This window comes from Otolemur garnettii, unplaced genomic scaffold (genome assembly GCF_000181295.1).
Source record: "Otolemur garnettii isolate 467f Iridium unplaced genomic scaffold, OtoGar3 scaffold00027, whole genome shotgun sequence".
NCBI lineage: Eukaryota > Metazoa > Chordata > Mammalia > Primates > Galagidae > Otolemur > Otolemur garnettii.
In genome coordinates this window covers 16,895,851-16,912,928 of record NW_003852422.1, presented here as the reverse complement: position 1 = coordinate 16,912,928, position 17,078 = coordinate 16,895,851, and the positions used below count along the sequence as shown (strand labels likewise).

The 17,078-nt window shown below is 45.5% G+C and overlaps 1 protein-coding gene and 1 pseudogene across 1 annotated transcript in view; one reads left to right on the top strand and one right to left on the bottom strand.

Moving 5' to 3' along the window:
• The window catches only part of NEDD4L (neural precursor cell expressed, developmentally down-regulated 4-like, E3 ubiquitin protein ligase), a 339,833-nt gene that overhangs the window by 38,213 nt on the left and 284,542 nt on the right, over nucleotides 1–17,078 (top strand). The gene's annotated exons all lie outside the window — the stretch shown is intronic.
• On the bottom strand, nucleotides 12,603–13,710 carry LOC100953134 (annotated as a pseudogene).

The window sequence follows — 17,078 nt, the reverse complement described above, 5'->3', positions numbered from 1 at the left end:
TTTTTTGGTTGCAGCCGTCATTGTTGTTTGGCAGGTCCAGGCTGGGGATTCGAACCCGCCACCTTAGGTGTACGGGGCTGGCGCCTTAGCTGGTTGAGCTATAGGTGCCGAGCCTAGCTGTTTGTTTTTAATCTTAAGTATAACCAGGGCAGTAAGTTGGCTTACTTGACTTAGCTTTAGTCTGTTCTAATCAAAACATTGTTTGAATCCAAGGGAATTGGGGGGATAATCTTAAATCTCTACTCTATTTTGGGGGAAGAGTATATTATCAATATATTCAGTTACCTAATGTTATGCCACAAATAACCTCAAAATTTAGCGTTTTAAAACGGTAAGCCTTTTCCTCTCTCCCACCATCAGTCACACTCTCCTGAAAGGACAGCAGTGTTCTGCTAGGCATGGCCTGGGCTCATCAGGGTTTTGCTAACAACTCTTCAAGTCCTTCCAGCTTCTGCCCACTGTGAGGTTCCAAAACCACTCACGTATTCTAGGTTTTTCATGCATTTGTTTATAGTGGCACTCCAATTCCAGTTACGAAACTCTGTTTCAGTTTTAGTGCTATGTTGCTATAGTTCACATTGCCCCAAAGCTCGGTGGCTTCAAACAGTGAACATTTATTGTCTCATGCAGGTTCTGTGAGTCAGGGATCCTAGAGTGGCCCAGCAGGGTGAGTGTGGCTCCGGGTCTCTCTCTCTCTCATGGGGCTGCCGTCATTATGTTTGCTGGGAGTGCTGTCATCAGAGGGCCTGAGTGGGGCCGGAGCACCTGCTTCCAAGTGGCCTCACTCCCGTGCCTGGTAGATCAGTGCCTTGTTGGCAGGAAGTCTCAGTTTTTTGCCTGGTGGACCTCTCCTTAGGGCTTCTTGAATAACTTCTCTACGTGGCAGCTAGCTTCCCTTGGAACTCCTGACTCAAGAGGCCGGTGAAAACTGCAATGGTTTTTGTCACCTAATCTCAGAAGTCACACTCTGTCATTTCTGCCGTATCATGACTATAGGTTACTTGGCAGCATAACTCAATGTGAGAGGTGACTACATAAGGACTGTGAGTCCAGAAGGCAAGAATTGGGACTGCAGTGGAGGTTTGATAAGAATTTGTATGAAATTTAGTGATAGACCTCGGAACTGATTGTGGCATACCACTGTGTTGTAAAACTTAACAGAGAATCTTGACTGAAAGATAAGCAGTCCATCTAGTATCTATTCTTCAGTTGAATTGGAATCACTATTTTGTGTTACCATTTGGCTTCTAATGCAAAGTCTCTCATAGAATAGGTCTTACGGGGTTGAAGTGTAGTATTATGCATATGCCTCCTGCTTGTGTCCATAGATGCTACTGAAAGAATCGTATGAACTCAGTTATTGCATTTTTGTGTAAATGTAGTTGGGGACATTGTTTTATTATTCAATGTTCATTTTACAAATGTTTAGAGAACTGTTCTCTCTCCATCCTCCGCAAATCAGTATAAATAAATGATAAGCCAGCTTGGGCTGCCTTGCTAAGTACTACAGACTGGTGGTCTAACCCACAGGCATTACGCCCTCACAGGGGCCAGAAGCTGGAGATTAGGATGTTGAGTTTATTCTGAGGCCTTCCTCCTCCCCGTGTTTGCATATGGTCATTGTTCTGTAGGTGTCCGAGTCCAGATTTCCTCCTGTAAGGATACCGGTCAGCCGGGATTAGGGCCCCTTCTAATGACTTCATGCTAACCTGATTATCTCTTTAAAGACCCCCCTCTCCGAGGGCTAGGTCCTGAGATCCTGGGGGTTAGGACTTTAGTGCGTGAGTTTGGGGGCTAGGACACAATTTAGCCCATAACAAGGAGTTGCTTGCCTTTTGGAGGTGACCCTGCAACTTTGTGTTCATGCCTCAGTTCCTGGGGTGTCCTCTGGCCATCTCCTTTTGTTCTTTCTCCTTTTGGTGATGTTTGTACCTGGTTGGTTATTGCTCTTGGGGAGATTCGCTGAAACTGTGTAGGTGGTTTTAGTGTAAGTGTAGATTAATAATGGGATTGGAAGCGGGGACCCTACAGGGGCTTGTCACTGGTTCAGGGGATCTATTAAAAACAGTGGCGAGACCTCCATGTTGTCTGTGGCAGATGCACACCCGAGTTTTTGTTGATTCCTTCCATTTTTTCCTGTGAATTACACTTTCCCACCACATTGATATTATCCAGATAACACTCATGATTTATTTGTTTGCATTTTCAACTTAAGACTTTGTGGCTTGTTCTTTCAGTAGGAGTTTTTTCATAAAGGTTTGCCCTTTTAAAACCATCTAGTAATAGACTCCTAGCTTAGGTGAGAGGCTGAAGGTCTTTGAGTCCAGCATCCAAGCAGGTTATCTCTCGAGAGTCTTATTTTGTCTGGTGGCGTCCTAACTCATGGCAACCTCAAATTCTTGGGCTCAGAGCAATTCTCTTGCCTCAGACTTCCTGGTGCTGGGACTGTGGGTGCCTGCCACAATGCCAGGCTGTTTTTAGAGACCTAGAAGAACTCTTGCTCAGGCTGGTCTTGGACTCCTGAGCTCAGACGATCCACTTGCCTCGTCCTCCCAGAGTGCTGGGATTACAGGCCTGAGCCACGGCACCCAGCCCCTAAGTGGGTCATCTCTTCCTAAGTTCTCATCTGGCTGATGTTTGGTTGTCCCTGATGTCCTGGAACTCCGTGCTTCCTGAAGCACCTCATTTTACCCTTGTGATAGTAATGTGGATGGAAAGGTTCTTCCATACATTGACACACTGATCTATCTTTTACCATCCATGCTGAAAAAGAGCTGGGTTGAACCCATGTGCCCAGGACAGCATCTCTCCCCACCCTCTGCTGCCATTTCCCATACCCCCTGCTCTTTCCTCCGTAGGTACCAGAAGGTCTTTATTTTCTTAAAGAGCGGTGGCCAGAATTTGGTAAAATGAGAGGAGGTTCCAGAGCCTTCCAGTACAGCAGGTGGACAGAGCTCAGGCTTTGGAGTCTTTCAGATTTTGCATTGATTTGCATTTCTCTGTCCTTGGGCAAATATTGAATCTTCTTGGACTCTCATTTCGTCATGAGTAAAATGAAGGTGAAATGAGATGGGATACCATGTGCACCTTGCTGGCGGGGCCTGGCATGTGGTTGGTGCCCAGTGCACGCTGGCTGCTTGCGGGATGGTGACCTGCTGATGCCTGCTTTGTACTGAGCGCTTCCTGTGTGCCGGGCACTGTTGCTCCAGGATTTATATGGACATGCTTGTTTCATCTTCACTGTAGCCTAGAGGGTAAGTATCCACTTTAGCCTCTTCTTACAAATGAGGCATTTGGGTCGCAAAGAGCTTATGTAACTTGCCAGTATCCATGCAGCTAGTTACCAGGAAGAACCAGGGTTTTCGTCCAAGTGGGGGTCCTCCAGAATCTGCCTTCTTTGCTGCTGTGCTGTGTTCTGCTAACCAGCGATGGCAGGAGATTTTGTCCTCATGTTAATACACACATCATAGTTGCCCGAGACCATAACAGCTCCTTTGGCAGTCACAAGCAACTGTGGACTGGTTTCAGGCTTTTAGAAGATTCCAGCCCCTCACCCCTCAGGGAGTGTGTTGCTTCCCCACTACCCTCCAGGCTCTTGCTTTCCAGCTCTGAATTTGGGATGTCCCCCCTCATCCATTAAGTGTCATCTCTGCAACTCACGATTCTGTCATGCCAGATACAATGTATTTTTTGTAGCTTTGCATTAGCTCCAAGCCTGGCAAGCACAGATGTGAGTCAAAGATGAAATGGCACAGGGTAGAAGTCAGGGCAGGGCCTGTGACTCGCCACCAGCGTCCCCCTTTCATGTTGAGTTATTTTAATCTCTACACTAGCTGGAGGGGGTTGGCGTGAAAGTGTACACATGCCAACTGAACATCTTGTTTTTTCGGCCATGTTACGCAGAAGATGGATGATGGGACGTTAGAGTTAGGTCTCTGTGTATATAATACAAGGAAGATGGCTGAGCAGCTCTTAATTTGGGATGAGGGTGGGGACAGTGGGGCACCATATGCCAAGGCATGTGTGGAGGCCTGGGGTATCCTATGGATGTGGCAGAGATCACAGGTGTTTAGCAGGCAGGTAAAGAGCAGTAGACGGGATTCCTGATCAGACTCTGGTATGGGAGGCACAGAAAGTTTTATGCTAAACTGCTTAGAGTACGTGGAGATGAGTAGGAATTGTCACTCATGCACTGACTCCACAAGGCACTTGGCACAGCTCTACACCAGCTGCTACGGATGGGAGAAGACAAGTAGAAGGGAACATTCTTGAGCTAGAAGATCTATCTCTGAGTTAATTTGAAGGCATAAAGCAAGGGCAGGCACTGTGGCTCATGTAATTCCAGCACTCTGGGAGGCCGAGGCAAGTGGATTGTCTGAGCTCAGGTGTTTGAGACCAGCCTGAGCCAGAGCAAGACCCTTCCTCGAAAAATAGCCTGGCGTTGTGGCAAGCACCTGTAATCCCAGCCACTAGAGAGGCTGAGGCAGGAGAATCACTTGAGCCCAGGAGTCTGAGGTTGCTGTGAGCTATGACGCCACTGTACTCTACAAAGAGTGACAAAATGACACTCTGCCTCCCCCCAAGAAAATATGCATAAAGCAATAGTTTTCGATAGTAGTGCAGATGGCCAAAATTTCAATTTATGTGAAATTTAAGATTTCACGGATTTAAAAAAGAAAATTCTCTAACTGGTACCAGAGGGAAGAGATCAATATAGTCCCTCTTGAGTGGTATTTCAGCAATATATAGAGAGATTCTTTTTTAAGGTAAATGGCCAGGGGTTATAAAATGAGTGTCACTTATATATACAAAAGAACATTGCAATGAAGTGGTGTTGATGGGTGTGGGCTCTTGGGAGCCTGGGTTTTGCTGAATATAGTGATTTTAAAATTTTACGGCATTAGGGTGGCGCCTGTGGCTCAAAGAGTAGGGAGCCGGCCCCATATGCCAGAGGCAGCAGGTTCAAACCCGGCCCCAGCCAAAAAAAAAGAAGTAAAATTTTACGGCATTTAGCATGGTGCTTGTCACACAGTTTTTCAAGAAGTATTAATTTATAAAGGCATCTTGAATTTTAGGGGGATGTTTGGTAGGAAATGCATAAGACAGTGTTGTGTTCAGCACTCGTTCTTACTCCGCTTTCCAGTTGATCATATCTGCTCTGTAATAACATTTCAACGATTATCTTTGTCCCTTAGGCCAGCTGATATAACATTTTGGCAAGATTTTCTTGAAATTGTAGGAAGAGCAGACTAGACTTGTCTACAGGTGGGGTAAAAAGTCTACTACCGGTCTGGGGGTGAAGCTGGGCACCCTCAGGTCACTCCTGTGCATCTGCTCCGCGTTCGTGGTGAGACGTGCACTCAGAGACTTTCTCATAGCGAGTGGGGTGCAGTCGGGGGCATTCACCCTTTTGGCACATGCTCGTGTGTTGTCTGATGATAGAGTGCAGAGGTCAGATGTTGCACAATTTCTGCCGGAGGAGGAGAACTTCCATCAGCTTTCTAAACATAATAAACACTTTGTTCAGCACACTGAAGGAATCAATTTTTTGGGGGGGAGGAAAAATAAGATATAAGATTTAGAATAGGTTAAAACTAGAGAAATTATAGCGTCCATTATAAAATTGGAGCATTTTTAAAAGATTGCTTCATGCCATGAAATGCTAGACAGGGGCACGTGGTCACCGCCCCTGTGACAGTGGCTGAGGAGGGAGGACTGTGGCAAGGCTTCTCGAGGTCTGACTCTTTCTCTGGTCATTTCTCACACTGCCCACAGATTGGGACGGGTCACTCTCCCCTTCCTGCAGAATAAAGGCCCGATTTCTAGGTGTAGCTTGCAAAGTTATTCTCTGGTGACTCGTGCACCCTTACTTCTGGCCATCCTGGCCTGCTGGATAGCTGCACCCATTTGACCTGGCAGTATTATGCTGGCAAGACTCTGGCCATTTCCTTTGCCTGGAATAGCCACGTCCCCGTGCCTGGCTCTGCTGGGCTTCTTTTCACCCTTGATCACACTTCTACCCTCCAGCTTCCCCCTTCTCTGGGGACTCCGCCCTTACAGAATTGATCGCTCTACCAATATTTTGCCACATGGAGTGCCAGCACCAGGCATCTCATGGCTGGAGCCCAGTCTGGCTGGGGTGGCTGCACCTTGAGGGCTTTGGAAACTGTCATCTGGGCTCCAGTGAGGAAGGCAGACACGTCTCACGTTAGAGATAAGAATTGAGCAGGGGGCTGTATGGCTTTGTGGCTTCTACCTTTTGCTTGAGTGCCAAGAAAAACCACTTTAAAAAAAATAAAAAAAGAAAAAGAAGGGATCTATTTCCCTGTTCATGGCTTATGAGTTTAAAAACAAATGTCAGGGTCATTTCATTTATGTTGTTCGTGCTTCTCTGACCTCTGTGTTATCAGGTTAGATTTAGGTGTGTCCCCATAATTTCAGGGGCACATTATATTGTATGTGCATTCCCTAGACTGTATATTCCCCTAGACTTCATTTTGCTCGATGTTTTACAAGTTACGATGTTGTTTAAGAGCTCATTATTTTATTTCTCATAGCACCCATGGCCATTGAGGGGCATATTTATTCAGCCAGTTCTTAACACGGGCCTGGGTGCCAGCTGCTTGTTTTGGAAAGGTTCAGAGGACATAGATGATATTTAAGGCTGAAGGGGTGCAGCATTTGTGGAAGGAATGCCCTCTCACCTCCTCCCCTGCGGCTCTTACCTCCAGGCACACTCAGTCTCTCCCCTCGTGCTATTGCTGCCTGGGAGGGTGGGAAGGAATTTGAAAGGTGAACAGATGGGGGGCAGCCAATTCCAGTCAGAGGGAGCCCAGGACAGTAGGTGGGTGGGACTGGAATGCTGAGGGCCTCTAGGGCTCGATTTGGCCTCTAGGGCCTCTAGGGCTCTGGTCTAGGACAGAGGGGCAGGGCTCAGGGAGAGATGCAGTGTCCACCTCTCTGGGTTATCTGTCGACATCTTGTGGGTGTGAACGTCGTCTCTGACTGTGCCCTGTTATCATTACCAGAGTTTTTCTTATTATGAACACTTTCCAGTATTTTTGAACATTAAAAAAACAGGTGTGCCCATATACTTTAAATATTGCCAGAAAGCTTTGACTTATGATCTAGAGCAGTGGTTCTCAATCTTTCTAATGTCGGTGGCCCTTTAATATAGTTCCTGTGGGTCGCAACCTACAGGTTGAGAACTGCTGATCTAGAGTTTCAGGCCTTGGGTTTGGGGAATGCCAATGTTTGGGGAATGCCAGTGTTTTTATTTGGGGGCTTCTCTTGGGATGAGTGTATTTTCTAATGAACTCCTTGGTAGAGGCTAATGTTAGTGTGTGGCTCTTTTCGTTTATATTATTTTCATACGTGCAGGGTACTCTATAGCCAAAAGCCATGATTCTGAAAACGTGGGAGAATTATTTTTGGCTGTTGAATCACCTTTTCAGAGTGTTTTGATGGTAACACGTCATTCTGTGGTCATCCTATCTAAAACTATCTGCTTTAGTGTGAGTCTAGATTTTATATTTTGAGTTTTCTTTAAAACAAGAAACCTATGTTCAGAAACCAGTTCCGTGCTTCCACTTGCTCTAATGGATTTTTCCTTTACAATTGACCTGTCAAGAAGGTACATAAATCACAGAATGCATTGTATCTGGGTGTGATTTCTTTTTAGCCTTGCAAAATCTTTCATTATTGTGGTGAACTGACATGTGGAGGAAGGGCAGGTGTCAGTAATAACTTCAGGATTTTTATTCTCCGCAGATTTCTCATCAGCCATCTGAGGTTCTGTTCTTCAGAGCATTAAAGTCAGTGCTTCGTAAAATTTCAAATCAAACTTTGGCATCTCAAGACGCAAACCATTTGGAATTGTTCCTTAAGAAAAAAAAGAAAGCGAATACATTAGGACTGTTTTGTTCCTCAGACTTAGGACACAGCCCTCCAGCTCAGTGGCTTTTTATTCTGAGGGGAAGGAAATGAAGCCGTTGTAAATTACTGTTCAGAATAATATTTGAGTGCCAGCTTGGTGCCAAGGGCTGTTGAGAACATGGAGAAAGCAAAGAAAGCGTCTGCTTCTGAATCCTCGCCCAGGCTGCAGTTTGCAGTTGGCCAGCAGGCTGCAGGGGCCCTTCCAAGTGGGAGAAGCATTCCATTCCCAGGACGGGTAAACAGAAAAGCTAAAACAAACTTGTGCCTCCTTGAACTCATGTAGCACCAGGCAAAGGTTTTTTTTTGTTTTTTTAAATTGGTAAAGGACGTGGCAAACTAAAGGTGAGAGCCCCACGTCGCATCCTCAGCTGTTTGTAGCACAGTAGCAGGACTCCTTAGCATGTTACCTGGAGTGAGTCCGAGAGTAGGTGAGGCCTTAGCTAAAGTTGAAAGGTCATTGAGCCCAAGGCCATTAACTGCTGAATAGACACCCATTGGAATTGGGTGTACAGATGGAGCCGGAAGAGGTGAGTCGTTCCAGGTACTAACCCGGTGTATATAACTGCATGCTGGGGGAGATTGAGAAGATGACTTTGGAAGTATCAGCATTGTCCAGCAAATTGTCAGATTAACTTTCTGAGGAATCTGGTAGTTGGCAGGATGCAGAACCACATGGGAAGGGAGGAGAAGAGAATTTGCTTAAGATCAGGGTTGAGCAGAGGAGCCTGGGACCTGAACTGAAAGGGGATCCTTGTCCCAGATCTGTCGAGAGGGCCAGCACCAAGTGACAGTTGTGGGGGTCAGACACTATTGCGCCCAGACACTATCCCAGCTTGCAGGGGTGGGAAGGATCCCACTGGCCGTGGCCCTCAGAATCTTTGCCCGATGAGGTTCAAACTCGTGGGCCTCTGCGGGCTAATGAGGCCCTTCCACTGTTCCCTCACCTCTTTTTTAGTTCCTGTCATCATCTCACCATACTCAGCTTCCGGGTCTCTGATCCTGGAGTGCCGCGGAGACAGAGGCATTGTCCTGAGTGGTCAGGAGCATGGCTCCTAAGGCCAGCTGCCTTGGTTCCAGTCCTAGCTCTGCTGCTTTCCAGCTGTGTGACCTGTCTGTGCCTTGGTTTCCACGCCTGTACAATAGGAGTAGTGACCACCAATTTTGCAGTGTTGCTGAGCTGTGCAGGTGTTAGCTGCTGATCATCATCATCTCTTAGGCCAAACTCTAACACTTCCTGACTCATTTCCAGAGCCTCCCAAAGGGAGTTGCTCTTCTTTATTTTAGATTCCTATGGAGACACAGAGGGATGCCAGGTCCAAAGGTGTGAAACACAGTCATCACTCTGTACTGAGCCAGTATGAAAACATCAAATTACTTAGCTCTCCGAGCCTCAGTTTTCTGACCTGTTAAAGAAGGATAGTGACACCCTACCCATCTCATAGGGTTTGTCAGTAAAGGTCAATACCATTCCATAAAGCGGATGTTCTCAACTATCATTATATAACTTGCCATGACAAATTCTCCTTGCCACCTAGTATTATAGTTGTGATGACTGTCTTTTTTCCAGCCACAAATTGGGACACACAAAATAGTGGAGTCAAATAAACTTAGTTGCAGAGATTTGAAATTACAGTTATCTTTGAATCTCTGGTACCTGTTTTAAAAGTCCAGGTAACAGTTGTTCTGACTGTGCTATACCCCGGGGCCTCAGAAGCAGCCTTCCTAGAGACCAGCACCTGTGTTATCTTATTCTTGTTTAGTTTCCTCATAGCCCCTAGCCCAGTATCTTGCGTATAACTTGGCATTTGGCATAAGTTAGCCTAAAGCATTTGTTCATTACTTAGTAATAAATACTAAACTTTTTGAATGGAAAACTAAGCAGACTTGGCTTCTCGTGCACAGGAATGATGTTTGTTGCATGTCTATTGTGTGGCAGCCGTAAGCTTTCTTCTTTTAGTTTATTCTCTATTTGATTGGGATAGGGATGCTTCATTCAGGTCATCTGCTGACCAGTTTAGGACAATCACTTGTTAAAATGAAATTTAATTTGCGCATGAAACAAAGCCTCCACATTGTACAGTATCGGGGGTTGCAGTCCACATTGTAACCGGAAGGCCTGTTTAATTGCTTATTTGGTGTATTGAAAGAGTTACAGAAGCTGACTCTACAGGGTGTAAGGATGGCCCTTTGGTTTGGCGATTTAGGAAGTGTGTGTGAGTGACTGGCGGGTACTACTTTAGTGGCCATGCCTTCCGTAGCACACAATGCGGGGCAGGAAAACTCTTCAAGGAAAACTAGCCCCGGAAAGGTAATGTTTCATTTCTGTGGGTTTATTTATATTCTTCCTGCTTTACAAAATAATCTGAGACACCTTATAAGAAAAGTTCAGGCCCAGTAAAATGAAAATGATTATCATAGAATCAGAAAGGAAGAGATAAAAAATGGAATTTCAAGGACTCCTGGGATAGATGTTATCTCTGAGCTTCCCAGGAGTCAGGACACAGAGGAAAGCTGGCTGGGCTGGTGATTCTGAGGCTCAGTTAAGGAGCCAAGGCCCCACCTACTGCTGTCGGTTAGTGGAAGTGGGTGCTGGAAGGCCTTCCTGAAGCTGGGAAGGGCATTTTTCTGCTGCACAGTGATAGAGGACTCTCAGTCATTAGGCCCCTTAGCACCGTGGCTGATTCTGAAATTGCCGTCTGAAAGTTGAGGTGTATAATATTAGATTTTGGTTTTCTGAAGCCAGTTCTGGAGGCCAGAGTAACGATGAGTGTGATGAACGTTATCTGTCACCTGCCTCTGTCTCATAATTGGTGGTTAAGAAATTTTCCCCAGGTAATAAATTGTTGTTTCCTGAACAGCTCTGGAGGGCAGTTCCTATATCCTGACCTCTATCTGCTCTTCTCTTGTCAACCTGTTATCTTAACCCCAAGTGTTACGAGTAGAATTAAAATATTCTTTGGGGACCCTTCCTTCCCATATTGAGAACATAGGCTGGGCTGCAGCTTGGCTGAAATATTCCAGGTCGCCTTTCTGTGCAAGAGATTTTAACTCTTTCGTAAGCCATTTCTCCCCGAAGGTGGGAAAGGCCTTAATACCAAAAATATTATCTTTTTTGTTTGTTTGTTTTTGGTCTTGCTCTCCCTGTGAAACTTGAAAGAAAAAGAAAATACCTACTTTGCTTGTGTAGGAATCAATGGAAATGGATGTCAGACTATGAAGCCCCTTTTAGGGGGCAAAAAAGAAATTGAAATGAAGGAAATTTAGTGATGGCTTCAAAAAATGTCAGCAGGAAATGTACATCTTATTCTTTTAGAGGAAGTTTCAATTTTGGTCTGAGATGGAGCCAACCAGGAGAAGGAGAAATACTAAACAGGAAGACTTGGATAAGTGGAAGTGAACATTTCTAGGCTTAAAAGGAGCATTGCTTCTCGAATATTCAGCACTGCCCAGCTGTGTTTCTCCGAGGGTGATGTCCTCCTCAGGGCCTGTGAATGGCTGAACTTAGAACAAGGCTTTTGCAATCTGCGCCTTCTGAATACGGTTTTTGTTCCGTGGGGTTAATTTGCATTTGGTATCTGGAGTGCCTGGTCATGGAAAGAGCCCATTCTTTGTTTTGGGTAATGAGGGCTGAGGTTTCCAATACGTATGTGTCGGTTTAGTCAGGGTGGAGTGTCATTTGAGTAACAAGCAGCTATTGCTCATTTGCGCTGGGTCTGGGAGCCTCCGCTGGCAGTTAGCGTTTTGCATATCCCCCCTTTAGTAGATCTCAGAATGGCGACATGAAAAGGAAAACTGTATTTGCAGATGGAAATCCCGTCCCTATTCCATGCGTTCTTATTGTAGGGCAGATGCCTTTTAAGCCTCTTCGCATGGTTGGCTCTGCTCTTGTCTGTTACCTCATAGCAGTTGTCAGCTGTAAACCATGAGAAAGGAATAAGCCAGGATGGAGAACGTTTTTTTCTGTTTAATTGTCATGTTGGATGCTTCTTGGAAAGCAGATGAATTATTCATGATGAATGGGGGTATTATTTTAAATTAGTATGGAAGCAAATGGTTAGCAACCCATTTATTAAGATCCTAAAGTTGGCTCGGTGTGGTGGCTCATGCCTTGTATGTAATCCTAGCACTTTAGCCGAGACAGCAGGGTTGCTTGAAGCCAGAAGCAGAAGTTTGAGACCAGTCTGGGCAACGTAGAGTGACCGTGTTTCTCCCTACCCCCCCAAAAAATAAATTAGCTGGGCATGGTGGTGCGCACCTATAGTCCTAGCTACTCTGAAGACTGAGGCAGGATGATCATTTGAGGTAACTGAGCTATGATGATGCCACTGTATTCTAGCCTGGGCAACAGAGGTAACACTGTCTTAAGAAAAAATCCTGATCTTGATCTGGCTACCAGGAATTTTTTTTTTTCCTTAAGAATTATATATATTTACATTGTAGATGTGGGATACACTTACCAAGGTAGGAGCTGCTCAAATCAATGAATGCCACCCAATCTGGGAATGCCTACCCCACTTAGAGCCAGCATTTCAGATTGAAGATAAGCTATTTCTAGCTGGAGTGGCTTCGAAAAGTCCACGCTAAAATGAAATCATCTCTCATCCTCCTCCCCAGTCTTCCTTCTGGGCCACGTACCATCCAGGACTCCTTAAGGGGGCTTCCCTCTTTTAATTCTCCATGCAGCTCTCAGCATGGTCTGGGTTATGAGGAGGGCCCTTCAGCTTGGGGGTAGACAGGTGCTCCAACTCACAGTGTCCATTCTCAGAAGCCTTGTGTGTGAGTTTCTCCTTCATGCCCTCCTTCTGGCTGGAGTTGGTGCCCAGCATATTCTGGCTTGGTGGTCAGTGGGCCAGCTGACAGCTACACCAAGGACATCAGACACCATGGAGGGTTGCAGCCAGCTCACCGAGGGAGTGCTTCCAGGGCGATAGTGGGTCTGCTTGTAGTAGAAGAGAAGTTCATCTACCTCAGAAGGGAAATCCATTCAAAGCACCTTACACAGGCTTTCAGGGGTACAAGGGAAATTCTTTAGACCCACAAATTTAAAGGGGTTGGGTTTGGTTTTCTCTCTTAGTCCTTCTGGTAACTTTGAATGCATCTAGTAGAATCGGAAATCAGTCTGGCAGTCATAAAACGGGTGTCCCCGCCAGCACATCACACCTAGAGCCTAGTAGGTCTGGTTCACCACACTGTAAATGGAATCTAGAACGGTGTAGTCTTTTGCTGTTGTTGAGTTTTGCCTGTTGCCTCCTGGCAGAAGAGAGGAAAACCTGTTGACAGAGTAGCCACTCTTGGTGCAGGCACTGATAGAGCCCCTGGATGCTACAGTAAGGGCTCTTTCTCAACAGGGCACACGACCACAAGCCATTCCTGCCCCAGATCTGAAGGGACATCAGTTAACCACTCGGAGAGCATCAGTTGGTTAGCACAGCGTTTTGGTAACTTCTCGCCTCTGTCAATGTCCATTTCCTCATCATCTTTCTTCTCTTTGTCTTCACTCTCTATCCCTGTCCAGTCATCTTCAGCCAGTCTTCTGGCGTGGTTCACATAATCTAGCTGCTTACATTTCTGCAGTTTCAGTAACTGGCGGCACTGCTCACTCTGCTCCAAGGAACTGTACTTGGATTTGTACTGGGACAGGCGGGGATGTGGGGCAGCCGTGCTGTTCAGATCTTGAGACACAGAAAACCTACTAGCCAGGGCTTGGCTCAACTCTTCCACCTTCGCTCGGTTACTGGGGAGTTTCTCTTTCTGAATCTGAGTTTGGCAATGACAGGGACCTGGGTTAATACTCCTACTAAGTATAGTTGCTACCAGGAATTTTTAAAACCAGCAAGAACTAATGTATTGTGTTCCTTGGTTGATTAGGTTTTCTTTTCTTCTCTCTCTTTTCTTTTTTTTAAGACAGAGTCTCACTCTGTTGTCTAGGCTACAGTGCCATGGCATCAGCCCAGCTTACAGCAACCTCACACTCCTGGGCTCAAGTGATCCTGTTGCCTCAGCTCCCCAAGTAGCAGGGACTACAGGTGCACACCACCATGCCTGGTTAACTTTTTCTATTTTTAGTAGAGGTGGGGTCTTGCTCTTGTCCAGGCTGGTCTTGACATCATGGGTTCAAGCGATCCTCCAGCCCCAGCCCCCCAGAGTGCCAAGATTATAATCTGAGCCACAGTGCCTGGCTGTTTGGTTGATTTTAATATGGTGACTTAATTTCTACCCTAATTTTATCTTTTTCTGTTTTTGTTTTCCTAGACTTTTTTTTTTAAAGCTCTGGTAATTCATTTTGGAATATGTTTGGGTATTTAGTGTCTTTTCTTCCCCTCCATCACCTGAATATATTCCCATCATGTGAGAAGCAGTAATGGATGAAGTTTGGTTTCTTTCTTTTTTTTTTTTTTTTTTTTTGAGACAGAGCCTCAAGCTGTCCCCCTGGGTAGAGTGCTGTGGCATTACAGCTCACAGCAACCTCCAACTCCTGGGCTCAAGCGAGTCTCCTGCCTCCGCCTCCCAAGTAGCTGGGACCACAGGCGCCCGCCACAACACCCGGCTATTTTTTGGTTGCAGCCGTCATTGTTGTTTGGCGGGTCCGGGCTGGGGATTTGAACCTGCCACCTTAGGTGTATGTGGCTGGCACCTAGCCAGTTGAGCTACAGGCTGAAGTTTGGTTTCTAACATCACAGTGCATGAGAAAGGTTGCCGATACTTCTTCTTGAGCTAGGGCTGTGCCGGCTCCTTTTGGCAGTGGTCTAGTATTATGTACACTCTTGAGCACTTGAGTGATGATGCTTCCAAAATGAACTGAATGCGGTGGGCAGGAGACTGCCCCTTGTGTATTGCGCTGTGTAGCAGTGATGGCACTGAATTGTATATTTTGTGTATATAGGTGTATACATTTCAATACTACATTTCCACATGCATAGATGGTCTTCACTTTCTACAGTTAGGTGTGAATTTCAGTTTCCATGATTTAATCCCAGTTCCCCAACAGTATGATTCAAATTTCAGTTATCCCAGCGTGTTAACTGAATTGAGTAATTGTGCGAAGTCCCCAAACTTGATGCTAGAGTTTCAGTCCACAGATCACCACGTGAGTGAGTAACACACACACATTAGGATCGGTGACAGATTTACAGGACTTCTTTTCAAAGTCTCTTGATGATCGATCACTGCACGTATTCCTGAGTTCACACAGGCAGCGAAGTGTGTAGTTATGTGGCCTCCTTGTCTGCCAGAGATGAACCAGTGTAACGTCTTATGCACATGTCAGACCGGGAGGAAATTGGCCAGCAGAAACAAAAATTCAACAAGGAAGCTAAAAGCGATGGTGCTGGAAGTGAAACCAAAACCTTCCAGGAGTTAGAGAAGAAACAGCTGACTGTGGGAATGTGGGCAGTATATCTGACTTGTGGGACCCAGGGACCATACTGAAGCTTTATCTATGTAAACAAGGAAGATGGTTTTGAAGAAAAGAATAAAGATATCCTAGAGGAAGTGACATCAGCAAAACAAAACCTTGCATTAAAGGAACTCTCAGAGCTATTTCCAGAATAGAAAATGTAAAGGGTAAATCGTCTGCTTTTCCAAACTTAAGGCTCATAGCAGCTATTCACAATAGCTGAGAGGTAGAAATTACCCAAATGTCCATCAGCACTTAGGCAGAGAGGATAGATGAACAAATGGGTGAATAGATTAGAAAGCTATGTGATGGTGTACCCAGACTAATGGAAAATTAGTCCTAAAAAGGAACAAATCTGAACGCTTGCTGCAGTGTAGATGACCCTCAAAAGCACCGTGCTAGGTGGAAGAAGTGAGTCCCAGAAGTTATGTAAGAGTCCATTTATATGAACTCTCTAGAATATGTAGATCTACAGAGGAAGAGCACGTATCGGTGGTTGCCAGCAACGGGGGCAGGGTAGGGGAATGAGGACTTACTCTTACTGGGTGCAGGGATTCCTTTTGGGACGAGAAAAATGTTTGGAATTAGATAGAGGTGGTGGCTGCACAAATGTACTAAATGCCTCTGAATTGTTCACTTTAAAATAGTTAATGTTATATGAATTTTATCTCAGTAATAAAAAACGTCCGCCTTTTACCAAGGCATAGAAAAGACACTTCTTTTTTTTGTTTGTTTGTTTTTTTTTTTGAGACGGAGCCTCAAGCTATCCCCTTGGGTAGAGTGCCATGGCATCACGCTGACAGCAACCTACAACTCCTGGGCTCAAGCGAGTCTCCTGCCTCAGCCTCCCAAGTAGCTGGGACTACAGGCGCCCGCCACAGCGCCTGGCCATTTTTTGGTTGCAGCCATCATTGTTGTTTGGCGGACGCCTATGGCTCAAGACACTTCTTTTGTTAGTTATGTGACCAGAGGGTGGCAAGCCCTTTGAAAACTATTCTTGATAAGCTTTTTACAAAGAAATGAATCCCGTTAATTCTCAGTATTTCCAGTGTTTCAAGTGACAGTGCACTCTTTTGCTATCTTTTCATTTCTCTATACATTTATAAGTGACAGCAATAGAGTTTTTAATGTGTTGACAAAAACATTTTAAAGGTGACAGAACAATTGTAGTTTTTCCCTTTGATTACTAAGATTGCTTTGCGCAGTTTCAGCGTGTATGGTCATTTTTGTGTTTTGTACTACGGCGCAGATTGACAATTGCCTCTATATATAGATTTCACTGTGCACATATCCATTACAACACATTGTTGCAGGATATACCGTTCACGCTGCCAAGATGAGTTCTCTAAGAAAAGATGTGTAAAAAAGCAGAGGAAGTTATAGGCAAGATATTAACAGTTAAGTTGGTGGAACCTCAGCCTCTTCTAGGAAAGAGAAGGTGAAGACCAGCAGGCATTTGAGAGTGGGGGAGCCTGTGACGCACAGGTGTGGTAAGCAGTGTGGCAGCCTTTGGGCATTGGCAAGCAGCTTTGTGGCCAGCATGTAGAAGAAACAGTGGCCCTGAGTCTCCTAACTTCAGGGGTATTGTTGGCGAGGAGAGCGCTAGAGCCAAGTGTGTGATGGCCATAATGACACTGGTTAGCATGAATTTATCTGATGATTTCAAGAATCTGCCTCTTCTCCTCATTCTCCCTGCATGATGACACAGGCAGCGTGTGCCAGCATCACAGTTGGGTTAGCGTGTTCC